Source organism: Capricornis sumatraensis, chromosome 20, assembly GCF_032405125.1.
Source record: "Capricornis sumatraensis isolate serow.1 chromosome 20, serow.2, whole genome shotgun sequence".
Lineage (NCBI taxonomy): Eukaryota > Metazoa > Chordata > Mammalia > Artiodactyla > Bovidae > Capricornis > Capricornis sumatraensis.
Genome location: NC_091088.1, coordinates 58,386,726 through 58,409,514, shown reverse-complemented (window position 1 = coordinate 58,409,514; position 22,789 = coordinate 58,386,726).

The following is a 22,789-nucleotide window of genomic DNA, read 5'->3' as shown; positions in this document are numbered from 1 at the left end:
TCTTTTTTCTGAGCATCTTTGCTTCCTGAAATGGGAGTGATAGCATCATCCGCCTCCAGAACTCTGACTGTATGAAATCCTGTTAAGTACTTAGTACATAGTAAGTGCTCTGTACATAACAGGTGAAATTATATTCTTTAATAACTGAATTCTTTCCCTACTTCACTGGGATTTGGAATGAGATGGTATTTGTAAAGTACTTACTGAAGTACAGAGTGCTAAATACACAGGGGCTGTCATATTATTGCTGATGTTTTAACTATCATTTCCTCTACTCTGTGAAATAACACATCGCAGGGCATTGTCAGTCATCGCCTTTCTTTGTGTCTTGGGGTGCAAAGGCAAGGAAATCAGGCAGATGTGATTGGAATTTTTTTCTACTGGCTCCTGGCTGTGTGACCTCAGACAAATGCCTTGCCTTCTCTGACCCTCTGCTTTCTCCTCAGTGAAACCTGTGATCTCTCACTTCTCACATAGTCACTTCCAGGTAACGGTCCTGGGTGAGGGGTCCGCTCTCATCAGGTGTGTCAGGTCACTGCCCCATGTCTGCAGCATGACTCATGGGGCTACATTATGTAAAGCTCTTAGATTCTGTACAGAGGGCAGGTTATATAAACGTGTTTAATGTGCATCCTACATGTCAAGCCTAGGGAGGAGACCTGGCTTGCTAAGCCTGCAATTGCCAAACTGTGGCACTGGCTGCTTCTAGGAAGTCAAGCCTATCATGTGTATTGCCTCATGCAAAATATGCCTCTATTGGGGTCTCTCTATCCCCCTAAATGCTGTGTCTCAGTCTCTGTCTCTTAATATGTCTTCAGTTTTCCTCTTCATCTTTCTGCTGTCTCTCTGTCTCTGTTATGCCATCTCTGTGCTTTTCTGTCACTGTCTATCTTTGTTCCCCTGAGTCCCTTTCTGGGTTTCTGCCTCCCTCCCACTCCCCTTTCTCTGGGTTTTTATCCATTTCTGGGTCTCCTTCTGTGTCTCTGTGATTCTCTTTAATTCATTTAACTCCCAGATTTGTTCCCAGAGTCCACTGATTCTGAACAGCACCAATCCCCTCACAACTGAGTGCTGTGGGTGTCGGGATGGTTCCTCTGCTCCTTGGGCCTCTGCTCTTTCCTTTGTGCAAAATCAGATGGAGTACCAAGTGGCACTAAAGGTAAAGAACCTGCCTGCCAGTGCAGGAGATATAAACGATGTGGTTCAATCACTGGGTCGGGAAGATCCCCTGGAGGAGCGCATTGCCAACCCACTCCAGTATTCTTGCCTGGAGAATCCCATGGACAGAGGAGCCTGGCGGGCTACAGTCCGTGGGGTTGCAAGGAGTCAGACACGACTGAAGCGACTTAGTGTGCACACACGGCAGTGCAGATTGACAGGGAACCCCATCTCCTCGGCAACTTGATAAAGGTGGATTGCCTCAGTCCCACACCCGAAAGCTGTGGGTCAGAATCTTGAGAGAAGGAGGTGGCAGAGATTATAACATGGGAGAGTCTGCCTGAGAGATTCTGAACAACTGATCTGAGGCCTCCACACGTGTCCTGATGCCAGGTGTTATTTTTTTAACGGTTTTTTAAATTGAAGTATAGTTAATTTACAATGTTGTGTTAGTTTCAGGTGAACAGTAAACTGATTCAATTATATGTGTGTGTGTACATATATATACATATTTATATACTCTTTTCCACATTCCTTTCCCTTGTAGATTATTACAAAATATTGGGTATAGTTCTCAGTGCTGTACATAGGTCCCTGTTGGCTGATGCTAAGTTCTGATGCCACATAATAGGTGAGGTTCCGTGGAGACATGGCCAGGGACAAGAGTGATCTCCCCTGCAGGTAGAGGGTCCTGAGTGTGGACAGAGCAGGGGGTCAGGGTACGGAGAGAGACAGATAGCAAGACTCAGACAGACAGAGACAAAAAGATAGAGGCAGAGAGATATGGAAACAGAGAGACAAAGCCAGAAATTGCATTTTCTGCACACTGCCTGAAAATGCACCTTCATGGTGGAGGGCCACGTACCTACCTGCATGCGTGTGTGTGACTGTATTCAACAGGTCGATGCAGGCAGCACTGGGGTGTGCCGGGTCCAGTGCTGGGACTGAGTGTGGGAAGCGGATACTGGGCTGGGAGGTTCTGGGTGGACCCTCTCTACATGTACCTGCCTGCCTTTAAGCCAGTGTCCCGGGCCAGCATGGGTGACTAGCTGACAACTGGAACACCAGTCAGGCAGCTGCTTCTGTCAGGCCACCACTTTCTACGCCCACTGGGTGCGGCTAATGAGGATATAGCTCCAGGGGTCCTGGGGCCCATGTGGATAAGTTTGGGTATAGCTCCAGACTCCGAGGGTGTTGTGGACTTGGGAAGAACCAACCTAATAGAGGGGTACCGTCTTTGGAGCCAGACTGAGCTGACTCCTTAGGCAAGCTGAATGACCTCTGGGAGCCTTGATTTCTGCATCTGTAAAATGGGGAGGATAAGGACTTGTGTGAGGATTTTGTGAGCTCTCTTTCACAAAATGGTAACTGCTGCCATCTATTGAGGGCTTGCCATGAATGTGCCTGTAAGCAAATTCTGCAGCTCTGCCTTCAAACATCTCCAGAATATGATTCCTGTTGCCCCTTGTCCAAGTTGCCGTCACCTCTTGCCTGGACTATTGCCTGGGTGACCTTGCTGGTCTGCCTGCCTCCACTCTGGCCTCCCGAAGCCCATCCCCATATACAGCTGGAGGGATGCTGTTTAAATCAAAGTCAGTTCATGTTCCTCTTTTGCTCAAAACCCTCCCCTGGCGTCTAACTCACCCAGAGTAAAAGTCAAGGTCCTCACCATGGCCCATAGGCTCCTTGTCTCTGCCACTCTCCCTCCCCTCCCTTTCTCTGCTCCAGCCACACCAGCCTCCTCCTGTTCCTCCAACACACCAGGCATGTTCCCCCCTTAAGGCCTTTGCATCTGCTGCTCTCTCTGACCCGGATGCTCTTGACCCAGATATCTCCACCGGCTCCTTTCTCACCAACATTCAGTCTTTGCTCAAATAATCACCATCTCATGTCCGCCTTCTCTGACCACCCTATTTGAACTGGCAACTTCAACCCTCCCTTCCTCTCTACCTCCCCAGCACTGCTACTTTCCAATGTGCTATGTAAGGTCCATCATCTCCTTCCCCACTCCCAAGTGAGAGCTTCTGGGAGGAAAGGGACCTTCATCTTGTTCACTGTTGAATTGCCAGCGCTTACCACAATACCTGACACATAATGTGTGCTTGAGAAATAGGCTGAACGAATGAATGACGTGCCGGGAGTGTGCCACGAGTTCTAGGTCGGTGAATTCACTGAATCCTCATGTTGAATCCCCATTGTCACAACAGCCCTCTATGCGAAGCGCTACTCATTTCACAAATACGGAAACTAAGAGTCAGTGGGGGAAGTCCCTAAGACAGAAGCTCAAAGGCCCGGACGATCCGAGGTAGATTATCCTGCCTTCAGGGGCGTCCCTGCTGACCGGTGTGTTGTCTGTGTTTATCCTCATCATCCCCATGTTTATTTCAGGGCCCATTCCTTCTTTCCTTGGCTGCGCGGCCTCTATTACTGAGTCCCAGACAGCTCCCTTCAGACTCTACGAATTTCTCGGGGTTTCTGACTCCGGAGCCCAGAATCTCTACTTCCGCGTTACCGTCTCCTCGGGTCCCTGCGCCCGGCGGACCTCCGGAGGCGAAGGCCCCAGCCTGGTACGCCCACCCCGCCTCCGCGCCCAGTCTCGGCCCCGGCGCAGCAGGACTCGCAGCGGGCAGCCCTGGGGCGGGCGGGGCCTGTTGCCCGGAGACCAATGTTTTGCCGCGGCAAACTGGGTCTCTGGGCCACCGCGGGGGGGCAGCCTGGGAACTCGAGCCGGGCGTGGGAGCGGGCTGGGGAGGGGCGCCGGTGGCCGGGGGTCTGGGGCCGAGAGAGCCCGGCGGATGTCTGGAGTCGGGAGGGAATCGGAGACCCGATTTGAGGGGAATGAAGTAGGAATATTAGGGCAGTTTCGGGGGACTAGGGGGCTGGATTAGGCACGAGAAAGAGTATTAGGGATCAGTTTGAGGGTGGTGGGGCGGGATTTGGGGAAGACAGGTGATGGAGGAAGCTTGGAGAAGCCACGGGAGGAGTTTGGGAGGGCGGGGGGGAGGGCGGGTAGGAAGTTGGGCATAGTTTGAGGGACCCGAGACAGGCTCCCCCCACCCCCAACCTCGACATGGATGAGTGAAGGAGGGCATGGGAAACTGGACGTTTAGGGTATTCAGAAATGACAGAGGACTGGTATGATGGCAGGGAGTTTGGGTAGAGAGCTGATATTTGCAGGCCGAGACAAATTTGCAGGCCGGGACAGAGCTGAAATTTAGCGGGGACCAAGAAGTGAGGGTAGAGAGCTTGGGGGAGATACGGATCCCTGAGGAGAAGGAGGAGGCTTAAACGGGACGGAAACAAGGGTGAATCAGAGGAGAGGGTGCCCTTGCCACTTCCAGGTTCCTGGCGGGAGGGCCTCTCCCCGCCCATTGTCCCCGGCCTGGCCAGGACGTCCGGAGACATCCCTGGGGACGCGACGTCGGGGTTATGTAATACCGCCAGGCCCCGGGGAGGGGCGGAAGTTAGGACTCCCGGGTTCCTTTCCACGCCCCATCCCAAGGGAGGGACAGGGATCGGGATCCCCAAGCGGCTTGTGACATCACATGTGGGCGGAGTCCATCAGAGGCAAGAACTCGTTTTCTTGCTCACCCCCCTCACCCACCCCTCACCCTCATTCGGAAGCGGGGACTGAGATGAGACCCTGGGTGGGGAAGGGTATTCCTAGCTATGTCTCTGGCTGAGGCAGCCTGATGGCCCCGGCTGTGAGGCAAGAGATCCAAGGAGTGCTGATCCCTTTCATTCGATTCATTCAACAAACATGAGCCCCTACTGTTGTGCCAGTCACGTCCTGGGTGATGGGGAACAAGCCACAAACAAAACAGAAGTCCCTGATCCCAGCGGCCCCTGATTCTGTGCCCAGACCTACTCCATCCCAGTCAAAGGTGGAAGAAACTAGACCTTCTTCATTAAACAGAGCCCCGAACCACGGATCCTCCCACCCAGCCTTCCCTGGTGTAGGGGGCAGGACACACTGGCTCAGCTCCTGAGTCCCCTGGTCTCTGAATGACTGCATCCCTGTTGCCCCCACCCCCGTGGCCTGTCACTTCCTCCCATCCTCATGCCCCCCACAGGGCATGACTAGAGATGCTGGTCGTTGGCGAATCACTCCGACGTCATTACAGCCGGCTGTGCTATCACCGTGTCCCTGAGTTGTCATCCAGAAGCCTCAGTCTGTCCCTATCATCACCTCTGGGGCATGAGGAGGGGGCACTGCCCTGCAGCCAGGGACGCCTCAGCCCCCCAAAGGCAGTGACTTGCTTCCATCCAAATCCCTCATAAGAAGGTTCTGGAAGGCACCTTCCTAGCTTTCCTCACTCCTCCTCCAGGCAGCCTCCTTGAACTCCCAGTCACTCCCCTCCAGGTCCTTGGGCTCTGGACCCTGGCCCTTCGGACTTGTTCCTCTGATCGCATCTGCTCCCATACCTTCAAGTTTGAAGAGCCTTCACAGCCAGGCCCTTGAAAGGACACATTCCCACATCTCTCCAAAGCCTCAATTTTCACTTCTCTTAAATGGGTATAGCAGTGGTGCCTGGCTTACACACTGGGTGATGAGTGATTTGGACAAGGTCACTTCTATGATGGGCTTAGCACAGGCCAAGGTACAGGGGATGTAGGTAATAGAAGTGGGGATCAGAGGGAGGAGGGAAATTTACTTTTTCAAAGTATACTCTTTTGTATTTGCCAATGTGCTTCTGTGCCAAGTCACTTCACTTCAGTTGTGTCTGATTCTTTGTGACCCCGTGGACTGTGGCCCACCAAGTTCCTCTCGCCCATGGGATTCTCCAGGCAAGAGTACTGGGGTGGATTGCCATTGCCTCCTCTGACGGATCTTCCCAAACCAGGGATGGAACCCACCTCGCTTATGTCTCCTGCATTGGCAGGTGGGTTCTTTACCACTAGCACCACCTGGGAAGCCCATTTGCCAGTATGCTGCTGCTGCTGCTAAGTCGCTTCAGTCGTGTCCGACTCTGTGCGACCCCACAGACAGCAGCCCACCAGGCTCTCCCGTCCCTGGGATTCCCCAGGCAAGAACACTGGAGTGGGTTGCCATTTCCTTCTCCAATGCATGAAAGTGAAAAGTGAAAGTGCAGTCGTTCAGTCGTGTCTGACTCTTAGCGACCCCATGGACTGCATCCTACCAGGCTCCTCCATGGGATTTTCCAGGCAAGAGTACTGGAGTGGGGTGCCATTTGCCAGTATATGTTCCCTCAATTTTTTAAAATACCTTTTAAAAAAAAGTTTAAAAATGACCCTCTTTGGACTAACTTTGAAACTTACCGGGGCCTCCTCTACCCATACCTGCCCTTGCTCCTCTTGGGCCTCATGTCAAGGATGACCCCACCATCCCAGTCTCACCTGAGCAGAGACGTGGGCCTCATCTTGGGCGCCTCTTTGCCATCACAGTCTCTCAGCCACCAAGTCTGGCCCTTCTTGCCGTCTCACTGTCTTTCAAATCTGCTCTTTCCTCTCTCTCACTCCTCCCTAGGTCCAGGCCCCTCCTCTCCCCCTCCTTTCCTCAGTCTACCTCCAGGAAGCAGTCAGAAAGGTCTTCAAACCTGCCTGGGTCCTTCCCCTCCTCAGAACCTGCCATGGCTTTCCCAGTGGCCCTGGGGGAAATAGTCCAGGCTCCTCACCATGGCCCATGGGGCCCAGGGTTGTCTAGCCCTTGGTCACTTTTCTAGCCTAATTCTTCCATCCAGCTGCACGATTCTTCTTGCCTTAAAGGATCCTCCAGCCCAGTCCCTTTGCCTGCTGGTTGACGTCCCATCCAGACAACATAACCATCAAGGCACCTGCCTAAGGCTCAGTGTCTACTACAGACAGGCACAGCACTTGAGGGTGCCTTGCATCCGCAGCCGAAGGGTTCTGCTTGAATTTTCATCGAGACATCATTCTACAGGGCAGTTTCTGTTCTGTGGTATTTCAAAGACTAGAAAGATGCAGGCATTGAACCTCAGGTGAGCGTGGTATAAAATCTTTGAGGCTGATTCTGAGGGTAGGCACTGAAAGAGTCACAGGCTATCAGAATAGAAAGGTGTCCCTCAAGGATCCAAGTGCAAAGGGGAGGCCCAGGCCCAGCAGGAGCAGGGTTCTCGGCTCTTCCCACTGCATGGGGCTATCCTGTCCCACACTTGCAAGGAAGGGAAGAATCATAGTTGAATTGGGTTTGATGAACCAAACAGTGGGGCGCTGGGCAGAGCCCTGACTTGGTGACACAGAGACCCCAACTGTGGTGACAGCAGACCTGCCTCTGTCCCCAGTCTGAGCCCCAACCCTGGCCCAGGCTTGAATCCCTGACCCTTGGCATAGTATGAGCCCTGAACCTGGCTGAGACCCAGAACTAAGCCTATCGGATCCACTACAGAAACTAGCCAAGAAGTCAGAGCCTCACTCCAGCCCTCTGCCTGGCTGGTCCGGCGTGAATTCCTGTGACCTCTGCATCATACCCCCATAGAAGCGGAACTGAGGGCTGGGGGTGGGGGGAGACGGAGCGCGAGATGGGCTTCAGAAAGGCGAGGGAGAATAGGGACAGGGCTTCGGGAAGGGTGGGGTGAGGGATGGAGACGAATGTCAGCGGGGGACTTGGGAAGGGCGGCAGGGTTAAGAATAGGGGTAGGATACGGAAGGGGAAGCTGGATAACGGTCAGGGGTGAAGAACAGAGGGGAAACTGAGGCGTGGGGGACCGGGAGACAGGGAACTGCGGGGAATGGAGGGGCTAGGGGCACTGATTTGAGGCTGGTGACAGTTCGGGAGATGCGGGTTGGGGTCGCAGTTGGGGGCAGCGCGGGGACGGCGGGGGCCGGTCGTCCGGCCGCAGCTACGCGGAGAGGCCCAGCTGAGCCCGGCCCCACTCCCCTCGCCCCCCCCGAGCTGCCTCCCCCTTCCGCTCCCCGGAAGCGCTGAGTCGTCCTGCCCTATCTGGGGGCCGCTATTTCGGGCTCCGCTCGGAGCGCGAGGACTATTTTTAGCGGCGCTCGGGTAAAAATGGACGCGGCGCCGCGCGAGTTCCCGAGGCCGCGCACGCTCCCTCGCGAGAACTGGGGGCCGCGCGCCTGAGTCACCGCCCGCCCCCCTGCGAGGAGCGCGGACACCCGCCCATCCGCACAAACTCTTGGATTCCTGAGCGCTTGGAAGCCAGCGCGGCTCAGAATATTCCAGGACCGTCGAGAAGCATCCACCCGGGCTCGAGCGGTTGAAGGCCGACTTTTGGGCAGAGGCGCCGCGCCCCCTGGTGGCCCCTGCGGGGATCGCAGGCAGGGGCCGGGCCAGGAGTTCACACACCCCCAGAAACCACCCACGGCCGGCCACACACCGATTTTATAAATGAGGAAACTTGAGGCCGGGACAGGACCTGGGTTAGGGGCCTCGCATCATGAATTGCAAGGTACTGCTCGTTCAGTTTCACCTCCAGCACTTCCCTTCATGAAGAACTCACTACCTATCAGAAAACTAGGCACCCTATGTTTTTATAAACAGCATTTAGCTAGTCACTGGACAAGTATTTATCAAGGGCTTAATGTGTACCAGGGAACGTGCTAGCTGATGAGGACACAGCAGTGAACAAGACAGACCTCAAATATCCTTGGTGTTGTGGGGCTGACATTCTAATGGGGGAGACTGAATAAATAAGATGATTTGGGACATCCATGGTGGTCCAGTGGTTAAGACTGTCCTTCCACTTCAGATGCATGTGTTCGATTGCTGGTTGGGGAACTTAAGATTTTACAGGACATATGGTATGCCCCTCCCCCCCAAAAAAAAACCATAAGATGACTTCAGATTGTGGTAAGCACTGTTAAGAAAATAAAATGGGACGGTCTATTATAATTAGAGGGATGCTTTGGTAAGAGTGGGCTTCCCAGATGGCTCAGTGATAAAAGAATCCTCCTGCTGATGCAAGAGGAGCAGGAGACTTGGGTTCCATTCTTGATTCACCTGGAGTAGGCAATGGCAACCCGCATCCAGCGTTCTTGCCTGGAAAATTCCATGGACAGAGGAGTCTGGCTGGCTACAGTCCGCGGGGTTCGCAGAGTGGGAAGGGACCGAGCACCCACACACTGAGAGTAATCCAGGGGAAGCCTTTTTCTAAGGAGGTGACACTCTAAAATGATCTGGTTTCATTCAGTCGCCTTACCCCATTTCATAGACTTGGAAACAGAAACCCGGAGAAGAATCACTTGGGGACTGAGCTTGTACAGTGTACATTGCATGAGTTTTCACTGCATGATTGCTCAGCTTCAGTTTGGTTTCCTCCCGAGCCTGGGTGCTCATTACCTCCCAGCACATAGATGCCATTCATTATCAATAATAGTAATACTGATTACTGGTTTTTAAATAATAGCTACCTCTTATCCAGCACCTACTTTTTACTGAGCAGTCTACTAAATGTCTCACCTGTATTAATTCATATAATCCTCACCCTAACCTTCAGAGGTGAGGTCATAATCCCACACCCCATTAACAGAAGAGAAAATCTGTTTTCCCATCTCCCTTTGCTTCCAGCCACATGAGTATCTCTGGTTTTGCCAAATTTCTACTTGGTTTTTGGGAAACCACCCCTTTTTCAAGTTCAGTTCACCTGATTGTCTTGGGTCTCACCCCATCTCGGTTCCAGAAGATACCTGACCTAGGTCCAGCCAATCAAAGTATTCCAATTGGGCTGGACTTTGAGGACGGTGATTGGGTCAGAGGTGAGCATGTGGCCCATTTAAGACAATGAATGATGAACCCTTGAGCAGGAGCCCTTTCTCCCCTCAGGGGTGGCTAAGAGGATGAGATATGAGCCTCAAGCTGTTAGGGCTGTCTTTGCTACTTCAAGGAATGTCTTCCTGAGGAGAAAATCAGAGAAATAAAAAACCCAGATATGGGACAGTGACTTCATATCATCGTTTAAGCTCCTGGATCAAGCTGTGACTGAAGCTGGTTTTACCCCTTGACCTTTTGAAAGTGTGACCAATGCTTCCCTGAACCAGTCTCCATTTGAAACTGAGAGACTCCCAGTTAATTCACTGTCGCTTTCTAACCACCCCCATAACCAGGAACTTTCTACCACCTCTATAACTGTACCTCCTGAAGTACCCATTCATTACACACACACATGCACACACACACCCATGGAGGCATGGACTGCTTGTATACACCTGAGCCCCCACCCCTCATCGGGCAGGCACTCCTGTGGTGGCTCTGGGTCTGCTCATCTTCCTGTGCCCAGGTATAGATCAGAATGAGAACCCGACTCTGAGGCTACTGTCCCGGGCAGGACCACTTTGCACTGTCGTCACTGGCCGGTGGTGGGTTTACCCTCCTGCACCCTCGTTTCTCCCACTGTCGGGATTGCAGCCTTGTCTGAGCTCTGCCTGCCTCCCAGCCTCTGCTTCACATCTCTCCTGAACTCCAGACCCATGTATCTGGAAGCTTCTTGGATGCCTCCCCCTGGTTGTCCCACAGAATTTGACCCTGACCTCAGTATCTTCCTCCTATGCCTCTGGTTCCTTCTCCCAGGCCCCCAGCTTCTGCTTAGTCCCACATAGACCCTGTCTCTTGGACCAGAGTCCTATTGGCGCCTTCCTCCCCTTACTTCCCATAGCCCATCACTCATCTCCATTCTTCTGTTTTTTTTTTTTTTTTGCCACCCTGTACAGCTTGTAGGACCTTAGTTCCCCAGTCAAGGATCAAACCTGCGCCCCTTGCAATGGAAGCTGAGAATTCCTAACCACTGAACCACCAGGGAATTCCTCTATTCTTTTTTTTTTTCTTTTTAAACTGCACTGAGTCTTCATTGCTGTGCTCAGGCTTTCTGAAGTTGCAGCAACGTCTTTAGTTTCCGTGCAGGGCTTCGCATTGTGGTGGCTCCTCTTGTTGCAGAGCAGGGCTCTAGGGCGCACCGGCTTCAGTAGTTGCAGGGCGTGGCTTGGTAGTTGCGGCGCACAAGCCTCGGTGTCCTGCGGCACGTGGAATGTTTCCAGACCAGGGGTAACTGTGTCCCCTGCATTGGCAGGCAAACTCCTAACCGCTGGACCACCAGAGAACTCCTCCCTCCATTCTATCTTTTAAAGATTTTATATGCTCTCCTTCCTCCTCTTCCGTACTCTGAGCCAGCTGCCTACTTGGCCCCCTTTCCCCACTTCTTCCTTCACATCTACACTCATCCCTGGTTTCCTGCCACGGATCTGCCCCCTCCCAACCTGCAAGGATTTTGCTAAACCACAAGCCCGCTCCTTTCAGATCTCTCCCCTGCTCAGAGCCTGCTGTGGGTCCCCAGTGCTCTGGTCCTGTGATCTACAAGGCCTTCCGTGGCCTGCTGCTTTATTCAACTCCATCGCTTGCCCCCCACCCCTTCCCCTAACACTTGCCACTTCACCTTCAAACAACACTGCAACAGCTTGCCTTTCTCCAGTGCCTCACGCATGCCTCCAGACTTAAACGTTCTGCTCTCTCTGCCCAAATACCTTTCCCATCCTTCTCCACCTAGTGAGTAGTGCTCCGTGCTTTGAGGTCCACCACAGCGATCCCCTCTGCTGAGAAACCTAACATGACTCCCTCCGACCTAAGCCAGCTCCCAGCCTCTCGAGAAACCTGGCGGCTGTTGTAGCTCATTCTCTGCCTGGTAGCGAGCTGGGCCCTTTGCACACACGGCCTCTCTGACTTCCCCCAACACCCTTCAAGGGGCAGGAACAAACACTTCCAGTTTCTGGATGAAGATACTGGGACTCATAAAAGGAGTCCCAGCCAGGGAGGGGACAGAGTCAGGATTTGAACTCGTGATCTCATGCAGCCTGGTTCATCCATGAGTATTTTATCTCTGTTTTGTTTGTTTCGAGGGTTTTTATTTTTGTTTGTTTTTTGCCCATGCCACCCAGCATGTGGGATCTTAGTTCCCTGATCAGGGATCAAGCCTGCACCTCCTGTATTGGAAATGTGGAGTCTTAACCACTGTTCCACCAGGGAAGTCCCTTTTATCTCCGTTTTGTAAGTTTTTATAATGTTTTTAGTAAGGTCACATGCGTGCGTGCTAAGTTACTGCAGTAGTGTTCAACACTTTGTGAACCTGTAGACCGACGCCCACCAGGCTTCTCTGTCCATGGAATTCTCCAGGCAAGAATACTATAGGGGGCTTCTATGCCCTCCTCCAAGGGATCTTCCTGACCCAGGGATTGAACTTGGGTCTGTTAGATCTCCTGCCTCAGCAGGCGGATTCTTTATTACTAGCGCCACCTGGAAAGCCCGATAAAGGCACGCGTGTATATAATTTATGAATAAAAAGTGTACTCCAGACACCGAGTGGCTGCAAAGTACTACCTGGCACTGCGGTCTCTCTCGGCTAAGTAGCTTCTTCCCCTGGGTCTGGTGCAGAGAGGAATTTGAGAGCGTCCTTTAATGCCATGTTTTTGATGTGAGCATTAGTCGCTCTGTTTGAATGTGCTTCTGACATGGATTGTTCCAGAACAATCACAAGAAATCCTGAGGCTCAGTGACCCCCGGAACAAGTGGCACCCCATCATCTGATGCCCTCCCAGATGGAGAGACAGCAAATCCCATGGACCAATGCTGTCCACAAGAAATAGGACGTGAGCTTGAATGGCCTAGTAGCTCCCCTGCAAAAGCCAAAAGAAACAGGTGAAAATAATCTTGTTCCTGTATTTTATTTAACCAGATAGATGCAAAATATTATTTCAACATGAACTTAATATCATCAGTCTCCTTTTTTAAAAAAGAAAATTATTTATTTTTGGCCGTGCTGGGTCTTTGTAGCTGCTCACGGGCTTTCTCTAGTCGTGGTGAGCAGGGGCATCTCTCTGGTTGCAGTGCGCAGGCTCCTCACTGCGGTGGCCCCCTTGTTGCGGAGCGTGGGCTCTAGACTTCAGGTTGCACTAGTGGTGCTCAGGCTTAGCTGCTCCAGGGCACGTGGAATCTCCCTGGACCAGGGATAGAACTTGTGTCCCCTGTATTGGCAGGCAGATTCTTAACCACTGGACCACCAGAGAAGGGCAGCAGTTTTCATAACGAGATAGTTTATGTTCTTTTTTTTTTTTTTAATCACTCTAAGTATATGAAATATGATGTGGATTTTACACTCATGACACGTCTCATTTTGGACCAGCCATATGTCAAGTGCTTAAGAGCCACATGTAGCCAAGTGGCTGCCATATTAGACATCGCAGCAGTAGCCAAATCCTGACCAGGGATCTGGGAGTATGGCTTCCTCAGAGTTCAGATTTAATGTGAGGTGGTGTGCCTCCAGGTGACAGTAAGGCTTAACATCAAGAACCTAGGCACTGAAGCCAGACTACAGGGTTCAAGCTCTGAAACTTCCAAACTGAAACTCTAGCCTCTCTGCACCTCAGTTTATTCCTCTATGAAAGGAGAATCGGCAAGACATCAGAGGGGGTTTTGTGAGGATTAAATGAATTAATAGATATTTAAATACTTAGAACAAGACTTGGCACATGTTAAGTGCTGTATGAGTGTTTGACTTTTATTATTATTTGGAATTTTGTGACAAAGAAAATCTCTCAACTCCACTTTAAGAGTTGAAGAATGAAAAACTCCCTTAAAGACTTCCCATCCTCATGGAAATGTCAGAGCATGGTGGACACACCCGACTTCTGACCATTGTGTGAAGGCCACCAGGACCACTCTGGGCTCTCAAGGGCGCGTGCTTGGACATTCGCCACCGGAACAGGGGCGTGCAATCACAAAGCTTTGGATACCTCCCAGCCCAAACTCTGCCACATGTTTTCCTGTTCTCATTTTTCTGTTTTAATCTGTGTAATGGGTTGAATGACGTGCCCCTCTCCAACCCACGTTGAGTCCACCTGAGATCTGTGAATGGGAACTTATTTGGGAAAAGGGTCTTTGCAGATATAATTAAGGTTAGGATCTCAAGATGATGTCACTGTGGATTATCCAAGTGGTCCCTAAACCCAATGTCAAGCGTCTTTACAAGAGAAAGGCAGTGGGCGGGGGAGGAGATTCCCTGGAGGTCCAGGGGTTGGGACTCACGCCTCCGCTGCAGGGGGCACAGGTTCAGTTCCTGGTCAGGGAACTGAGATCCTGGATGCCGTGCAGCATGGTCAAAAATAAATAAACAACAGATGTGCAAGATCTGTACACTGAAAGCTAATAAAACGTTGCTGAGAGAAACTAGGGAAGACCTACATAAATGGAGAAGTAGATATTAAAAGAGAGAAAGAGAGAGACCAGCAGAGGGAAACTAGAGAGGGTTAGAGATGTGGTCACGTGAAAATGGAGGGAGAGATGAGACTGATTGAGTCACAAGCCCAGGAACACCTGGGGCAACCAGAAGCTGGAAGAGGCAGGAAAGGATCTTCCCCTAGAAAATTCAGAGGGTGGTCTAATGGTTAAGAATTTACCTGCCAATGCAGGGGACCTGGGATCAATCCCTAGTCCAGGAAAATTCCACATGCCTCGGAGCAACGAAGCCCGAGTGCCACAACTGCTGAGTCATGAATCGAGAGCCTGTGCTACCTGATGAGAAGCCCAAGCACCTCAACAAAGAGCTGCCCCCACTGGCCGGAACTAGAGAAAGTCCGAGCACAGCGACGGAAATGCAGTGCCACCGAAAATAAATAGATAAAAGTAATAAGAAGAAAAGTTTTAAAAAAAATAGAGGGAGTGTGACCCTCCTAATATTTTGATTTATAATAGGATTTCCGCTCTCCAGAACTGAGAGAGAATAAATTCTGTCATTTTAAGCCAGCAAGTTTGTGGTGATTTGTTAGGCAGCCACAGGAAATGAATACAGTCTGTTTGGGGGCCTGTCCCCTTACACCCTGAAGACAGTTTCTGTGGCTTTCAAATGCTGTCTCAAAGGAGAAAACTGAGGCTCAAAAAGAAGGCAGGGTTGGAATCAGATCTCAGGTCCCCAGAACCTCATTCAAGATCCAGGGGCCACTGTGGAAACTCACAAGGTATTTTGCCTGTTTTTTTTAAAAAACATCCAGAATGCCTATTGAACTTTCTTTTAAGGCAGTGGTTGACAACACAAGCTCTTGCTGGAGTCCTGGTTTGTTTGCTTCTTTGCTGTGTGGCCTTGATCAAGAGACTAGCCTCTCTGTACCTCACTTTCTCCTTCTACAAAATAGGAATAACAAGATAAGTCATCTCAGGGACTTTCCTAGCGGTCCGTTGGTTATGAAGCTGCTTTCCAAATGCAGGGGACGCAGGTTTGATCTCTGGTCGGGGAACTAAGATCCCACATACCACAGGGCAACTAAGCCTGCACGCCGAAACTATCGCGCCCATGTTGCTCTAGGGCCGGCATCCCACAGCTAAGACCTGATACAGTAAAAAAAAAAAAAAAAAGTCTTCTCAGAAGGCTGCGCTGTGGAGTACGTGAGGACCAATCAACCTTGCCATTTGGCATTGTCCTGAAGTCTTTGCAAATGCTGTAGGACAAGAAAAATAAATGAGATATAAAGACGGGAAGGCAAGAGGGAATGCTACCATCTCAAAGAAAGACTAAGAGAATCAACAAACTATTTTAAACTGAGAATTAGGCCAGATTGCCTGGCCAACTGATAATATTCAGTAACATTAATCAGCTAGAAATTATAATAGAAACAAGATAAGCATGGACTCTAGGCGATGGGGCTTCAATAGTTGCAGCACGTGGATTCAGTAGTTGCGGCTCGAGGGCTCTAAAGCACAGTTCGGTAGTTGTGGCATGGGGACTTAGTTGCTTCTTGGCATGTGGGATCTTCCTGGACCAGGGATCAGATTGGTGTCCCTTGCATTGCAAGGTGGATTCTTAACCACTGGACCACCAGGGAAGCCCCCAGGCATTTCTTTTGACTTCCCATTCACCCTTATCTAGACTACTATCTGATCTTCCCTGGACAACTGAGATCACTTTGCTACAGGGCTTCGGGCTTCCATCCTTGGCCATTCTCCACTCAGAATAAAATCCAAAATTCTTACCATGGCCTTTGCAATCTTACATAGTCTGGTCCCTTGATTGCCTTCTTGCCATTCTCCTCCTCACTCCATGTGTTTCATCTTTGTAGGCTTAGCAACTTCCTACCACAGGGGCTTTGCATGAACTGTCCCCACTGCCTTGAAAGCTCTCCTCCCTTCACCTGGTGGATTGCCAGTCATCCTGTGGATATCTTTAATGTTTCTTAGACGGAAAAAAACTCTCCCACCCTCCTATTCTCCCACTCCCAGTTAAAATGATGTTTCATACTCTTGTCTTTCATATAACACTTAGGTATTAGGTCAGGGATTCTTAAACTTTTGGTCTCAAGATCGCTTACGCTCTTAAAAGTAATGAGGACTGGACTTCCCTAGCGGCATAATGGATACGTCCACCTGCCAGTGCAGAGGACATAGGTTTGATCCCTGGTCCTGGAAGATTCCACATGCCAAGGAGCAACTAAGCCCACGAGTCTCAACTGCTGAGCCCAAGTGCTGTAGCTACTGAAGCCCGAGCTCCTACAGCCTGAGCTCTGTGACAGAAGAAGCCACTACGATGGGGAAACCCTCGCAACACAGTGAGGAGTGGACCCCGTTCACTGAAACTAGAGAAAGTCTGGGCGTAGCAACGAAGACTCAGTGCAGCAAAAACTAAAAATGAATCCATAAAAAGTAATGAGGACTCCAAAGAACTTCTGCTGATGTGGATTCTATCTATCCATATTTACTATATTAGAAATTAAAGCTGAGATAGTTAAAGATTATTTATTGGTTCATTTAAAAAATTTCAAAAAAATCAGGTTAAGATAAATCCTATATTTTAAATTTAAAACCACCATATTTGGGGGAATTCCCTGATAGTCCAGTGGTTAGGACTCTGAGTTTCCACTGCAAGGGGCACGGGTTCCATCCTGGTCAGGGAACTATGACCCCACAGACCTTGAGGCATGGCAAAAAAAAAAAAAAAAGCCAACCAACAAACAAAACCAACTGTACTTGAAAGAAAGAGAACATTTAGTAAGAAGAGGGGCAGTGTTTTACAGATTAATGTCTGGCTAGACAGAAGATAGCTAGGTCTTCACCTTGGCTTCTGTGCCAGTGTGTTGAGATATTTTGCAGGTGGCACTGAACATTTGAGAGAGAAAGTGAAAAAGTGAGTTAAGTATCAGCACTATGATAATCATTTTGACCCCAGGGACCTCAAGAAAGTGCTGGGGAACCCCCCAAGTTTCTGTGGACTGCACTTTGAGAATCACCCCTTACCTTTCGGTCCAATAGGAACTAAACACAGTGTCCTGGGAACTGGACATCTCTGGGGCCAGGGTACCTGGTTCAGGAGACAGTTCTGAGGACATGTAAGGTATTCTTTGAGCCTCAGTTTCTTCATCTCTAACATGGGGTTGGACTTCCCAGATGGCTTAGTGGTAAAGCATCTACCTGCTAATACAGGAGTCGCAGGTTCGATCCCTGGGTTGAGAAGATCCCCTGGAGAAGGAAATGGCAACCCACTCCTGAATTCTTGCCTGGGAAATCCTGTGTACAGGAGAGCCTGGCGGGCTACAGTCCCTGGGGTCACAGAGTCGGACACGACTCAGTGACTAAACAAAAAAGACAACATCATGAGGTTGGCGATGATGAAAATAATAAAAATACCTCCCTCCTAAGGTTGTAGTGAGACCCATAGGAGATAACTGCCCAACTCACACCTGGCATGTAGCATACAACCAACATTTGCTGTGATAGTTTGGGAAATGTCATTTTATTTTATTACCAACAGTTTTTATTCATGCAGTTAATTTCTCCAGAGGTCTATCTTATGTTGGGAAAATGGTGATGACTGAGAAGCGCCTGGCCCTACCCTCATGGGGCTCCTAGGCCAGTGGGTCAGAGTTTTAATTTGTGAGGGATTGCGCATAGCACCAGGTCTCTGAGGAGCATGAATTCGTAAGACTGGGGAGGCAGGGAAAGGCATTCTAGGGAGTGGGAACAGCATGCAAGGAACCATGGCAAGCGGAGAGGGGGACAGCTGTGACCCAGGGGTTTGGCTCGGTTGTGTCCATGTTTCTACCCCCAAGACGCCTCAGTCCTGTTGCTGGTGATAAATACGTGTGTATATCTGGTTCATCTCCCCTCCTTCCCAACCCCTCTTCTTGTATAAAGTTAGTTCCTTGATTCTGGGCTCTTTGAGGGAAGTCCCACCTCTGATCTAACCTCAGTCTCTCGTGCTGCAGATCCTCCTTTTTGCTGCGTATCCAACAGTGCCTCGTGGAAACCTGGGACGTCCCAGCAGAAGAGGTGCCCGGGATGGCGCGGGGTCGAGTCCAGCGTCTCCACTGTCCTCCATCCGGGGGCCGCCGCTCCGGGCCGGGTGAGTCAGCCCCCGGCGGCTCCCGCGTCATCCCGGCCGCTCGGCTCCGCGCTATTTCGGGTTCCGGGCTCTATAAATAGAGGCTAGCGGAGCTGAGCCGCTCCCCCTCCGCTCGGGCCCCCCTGCGTCCCCGGCCCCGCCGCGATAGCCGGGCCGCGCGTCACCGCGGCTAAGTTTAGAGGCGGGTGGGGACGCTGGCCGGGTCACTGCGCCCCTCGGCCGCGCCCTCGCTTTCAGAGCCTTCGGTCCGGCGGCAGTCGGCCCCCCGCCCAGAGTCTCTTGGGTGGAATTAGGAGCGAGGTATCCCTATGTTCACCATTCTCACCATAGTCCTTTGGAGGTTCAGAGGAAAGTCGAAGTTGGGGTTAGGGGAAGGTTTGGGAATGGGGCAAGGTCTGAACTCAGTTACCCGGAAACTTCGGTTGGGGCTGGACTTTGAACTTGAAGTATTTGGAAGAAGGATGGGGAAATGAGTACAGTACGGACAGGTGTTAGACTCGAACTCGCAAACTCTGGGAGCTGGAAAGATTCGAATTCAGGATCCAAAAGTTCAACTTGGGAACTGAAAGTAGGAATCCAACTTGGAAAATATACTGTAGAAGTGAGAGCAACTTTCTCCCGCTCAACTAATCGAATAGGCTCAGAGTTAACCTGAGCCGCTCTCCGCGGAGCCTTTGTTGCACTTGAGCGAGAGAGAAACGGGTCGGGAGATGGCAAGGGACAGACCGCCGCCTTCGCTGGGGGTCTTGCCTAAGGGTGGGTACCTGTTCCAGCGCCCCTACAGCTCAAATCCTCTTGTGGGATGCCATCGCCCCCTGGCGGAAAAGACACGAGTTGCAGGTTTCTTTGGTAATTTCCATTTTCCTTCGGGAGAAACCGAGTCCCGCCCAGGCTGGCTTCCTTCTAGGAACCCTCTCTGTCCCTGGATTTAGAGACAAAATTTCATAGGCCATCTCCGTGTCACTGGGGCCTCAGCTCCTTCATCTGTTAAATAAACTATCGATACCTACATGCATGCTCAGTCGCTAAGTCGTGTCCGACTCTTTGCGACCCCCGTGGACTGCAGCCCGCCAGACTCCTCCGTCCATGGGATTTCCCAGGCAAGAATACTGGAGTGGGGTGCCGTTTACTCCTCCAGAAGATCTTCCTCGCTAAGGGACCTTCCCGACTCAGGGATGGAATCCCTGTCTGCTGCCGTTCCTGCACTGGCAAGCAAATTCTTTAACACTAGTCCCTAAGAGGAAGGTGATTATGAGGATTTAGCTCATAGTATGCGCTCAATCTACTTTGATAGTTAGCTCGTTGATGGTAGTATATACATATTTTAAAATTTATAAAGTCCCTTTTCCTGAGACTGTGTGGTCTCCTCCATCATCTATTTCACATCACTTTTTCTTTTTTAATCATCTCCAGAGCGTAAATGACTGTCTGGAACTCTTTTACTTGTGTTTTTTTCCTGTCGTCTGACTCCCATGAAACCATCCGCGCCACAGTACAGGGACCTGGTCTGATTTGCTGTCAGCTGTATCTCCAGTTGAGCTTCCCAGGTGGCGCTAGTGATAAAGAGCCTGCCTGTCAACGCAGGAGACATAGGAGACAACGGGTTCGATCCCTGGGTAGGGAAGATCCCCTGAAGGAGAGCATGGCAACCCACTCCAGTATTCTTGCCTGGAGAATCCATGGACAGAAGAGCCTGGTGGGCTAGGGTCCATAGGATCGCAAAAAGTCGGACCTGACTGAAGCGACTTAGCACGCACACACGCGCGTATCCCCAGTGTCTGCCACACAATAGATGCTTAGCATGTAGTTAGTCAAGGACTGAGTGAACCAGGCAGCTCAAAGCGTGTCTCTGTGGTCTTAGTGAATTCCCACAACCTCAGCAGTCACCGATGTGGAAGCAGCGGCTCCAGTAGTAAAGTCGCTTGCTGGAGGACCCTGTTTCAGTTCTTTGTTCATTCAAACACTATGTGGTTCAGTAGTCCCTTCTGGTTTCTGGGCACTTTGATACAGTAGGGGTCACAACAGCTTCAGCCCCTGCTTGCCCAGGATGTGGTCAAGGATTATATTATTTTTATGGCAGACCTGAATATTGCATATACTTTGTGCCAAATACAGATGTAGGCACTTTCCACATACCTCATTTCCTCTTCCTAATAGTTCTGCTATTGTTACTCTCATTTTAGAGGTGAGCAAACCTGACCTACATGGAGAAACTGAGTTGCTGGCACTAGGTCACACTGCTAGTAAAGAATCCTGGGGAAAATTATGCTCAGAGCTTGCTCATGACGAAAGATTTATCATCAGCGACCCAGATAGAGGACCCGTATCTCCTTATTTTTTATTCTATTTTTTTATTTTTGGCTGCACCGGGTCTTCCTTGCTGCCCGCGGGCTTTCCTCTAGTTGCCAGCAGTGGGGGCTGTTTTTCGTTGCACGCATGGGCTTCTCACTGCGGTGGCCTCTCTTGCTGTGGAGCACAGGCTCTAGGCGTGTGGGCTCAGTAGTTGTGGCGAATGGGCTTTGTTGCCTTGTTCTTGGCACGTGGCATTTTCCTAGACCTGGGATCCAACCCTCGTCCCCTGCATTGGCAGGCAGATTCTTAAAAACTGGACCACCAGGGAAGTCTGGACCAGTATCTTCTAACTGCAAAAAAAAATAACTAAGAACCAAGAATTTGAGACTCCATTTGGTCTTCTTTTTGGCGAGCTATGCAACATGTGGAAGCGTAGTTCCCCAACCAGGAATTGAACCCATGCCCCCTGCGTTGGGAGCTCGGAGTCTTAACCATCAGGGAAGTTCCCCTAGAATTTGAGGTTCCTTTTGTGAGGGTCAAATAAAGACATTTTCGGATGAACAAGACTCAGAAATTGCCTATCTAGAATGTTCTCTGGAAAAGTTAGAAGAGAATGTACTCTAGCAAGAAGCAAATTAATTCAGAAGGAAGAAGTTTATAAAAAGTAACAGAAAATTGTTAAGGGTTGAATGGTGGCCCCCAAAAGATATGTTGAGTCCTAACCTCCATTACTTCAGAATGTGACTTTATTTGGAAATAAGGTTCGATTCCTGGGCCGGGAAGATCCGCTGGAGAAGGGATAGGCTACCCACTTCAGTGTTTGTGGATTTCCCTTGTGGCTCAACTGGTAAAAATTCCGCCTGCAGTGGGGGAGACCTGTTTTTGATCCCTGGGTTGGGAAGATGCCCTGGAGAAGGGAAAGGCTACCCATTCCAGTATTATAGCATAGAGAATTCCATGGACTATACAATCCATGGGGTCACAAAGAGTTGGACACGACTGAGCTACTTTCACTTTCAAGGTCTTTACAGAGACAAGTTAAAATGGGGTCACTGGTGCACGTGTGCTCAGCCACTCTTTGCAACCCCATGGAATGTAGCTCACCAGAACCCTCTGTCCATGGGATTTCCTAGGCAAGAATACTGAAGTGGGCTGCCATTTCCTTCTCCAGGAGATCTTCCCAGATTGGAGATAGAACCTGTGTCTCCCGCAATGACAGGCAGATTCTATACCACTGAACCACCAGGGAAGTCCAGGAAATTATGCATCAATTATAGAAATAAAAATTAATTAGAAAAAATATTTTACAGTAGGCTCCTAACAAAAGGCGAAATCATTGGAGAGAGAGAGACAATATGTTCGTGGATATCAAAAAAGATGTCAATCTTCTTGTCATTAATTCATCAGTCCAATGCAATTCCCATTCCAATCTCAGTAGGAGTTTTCAGGGAACTAGCTAGAAAAGCAGCTACTAAAGTCCATCTAGAAGAGAAAATGGACAGGAACGGTAAAGACAGATTTGAAACTGAACAGCGGTGGAAGACTACCCTCATATGATATCAAAACATATCTAAATAAACAATTTGGCATGGAGGCAAGAAGCAGATTTAGAGATCAATGAAATATAATAGAAATGTCAGAGATCGACCTGTGGATATATGGGAATTTGACAGATGACAACAGTGGAATATAAAAAACCAGGGAAAAGGACTGACTTTTTCTCTCTCTCTCTTTTTTTTTTTTGGCTGCTTGGCAGTGAGGCTTGTGGTATCTTAATTCTCTGACCTGGGATGGAACTCAATCCCAGCAATGAAAGCGCTGATTCCTAACCTCTGCTGCTGCTGCTGCTAAGTCGCATCAGTCGTGTCCGGCTCTGTGCGACCCCATAGACGGAAGCCCACCAGGCTCCTCTTTCCCTGGGATTCTCCCGGCAAGAACACTGGAGTGGGTTGCCATTTCCTTCTCCAACGCATGAATGTGAAAAGTGAAAGTGAAGTCGCTCAGTCCTGTCCGACTCTTAGCAACCCCATGGA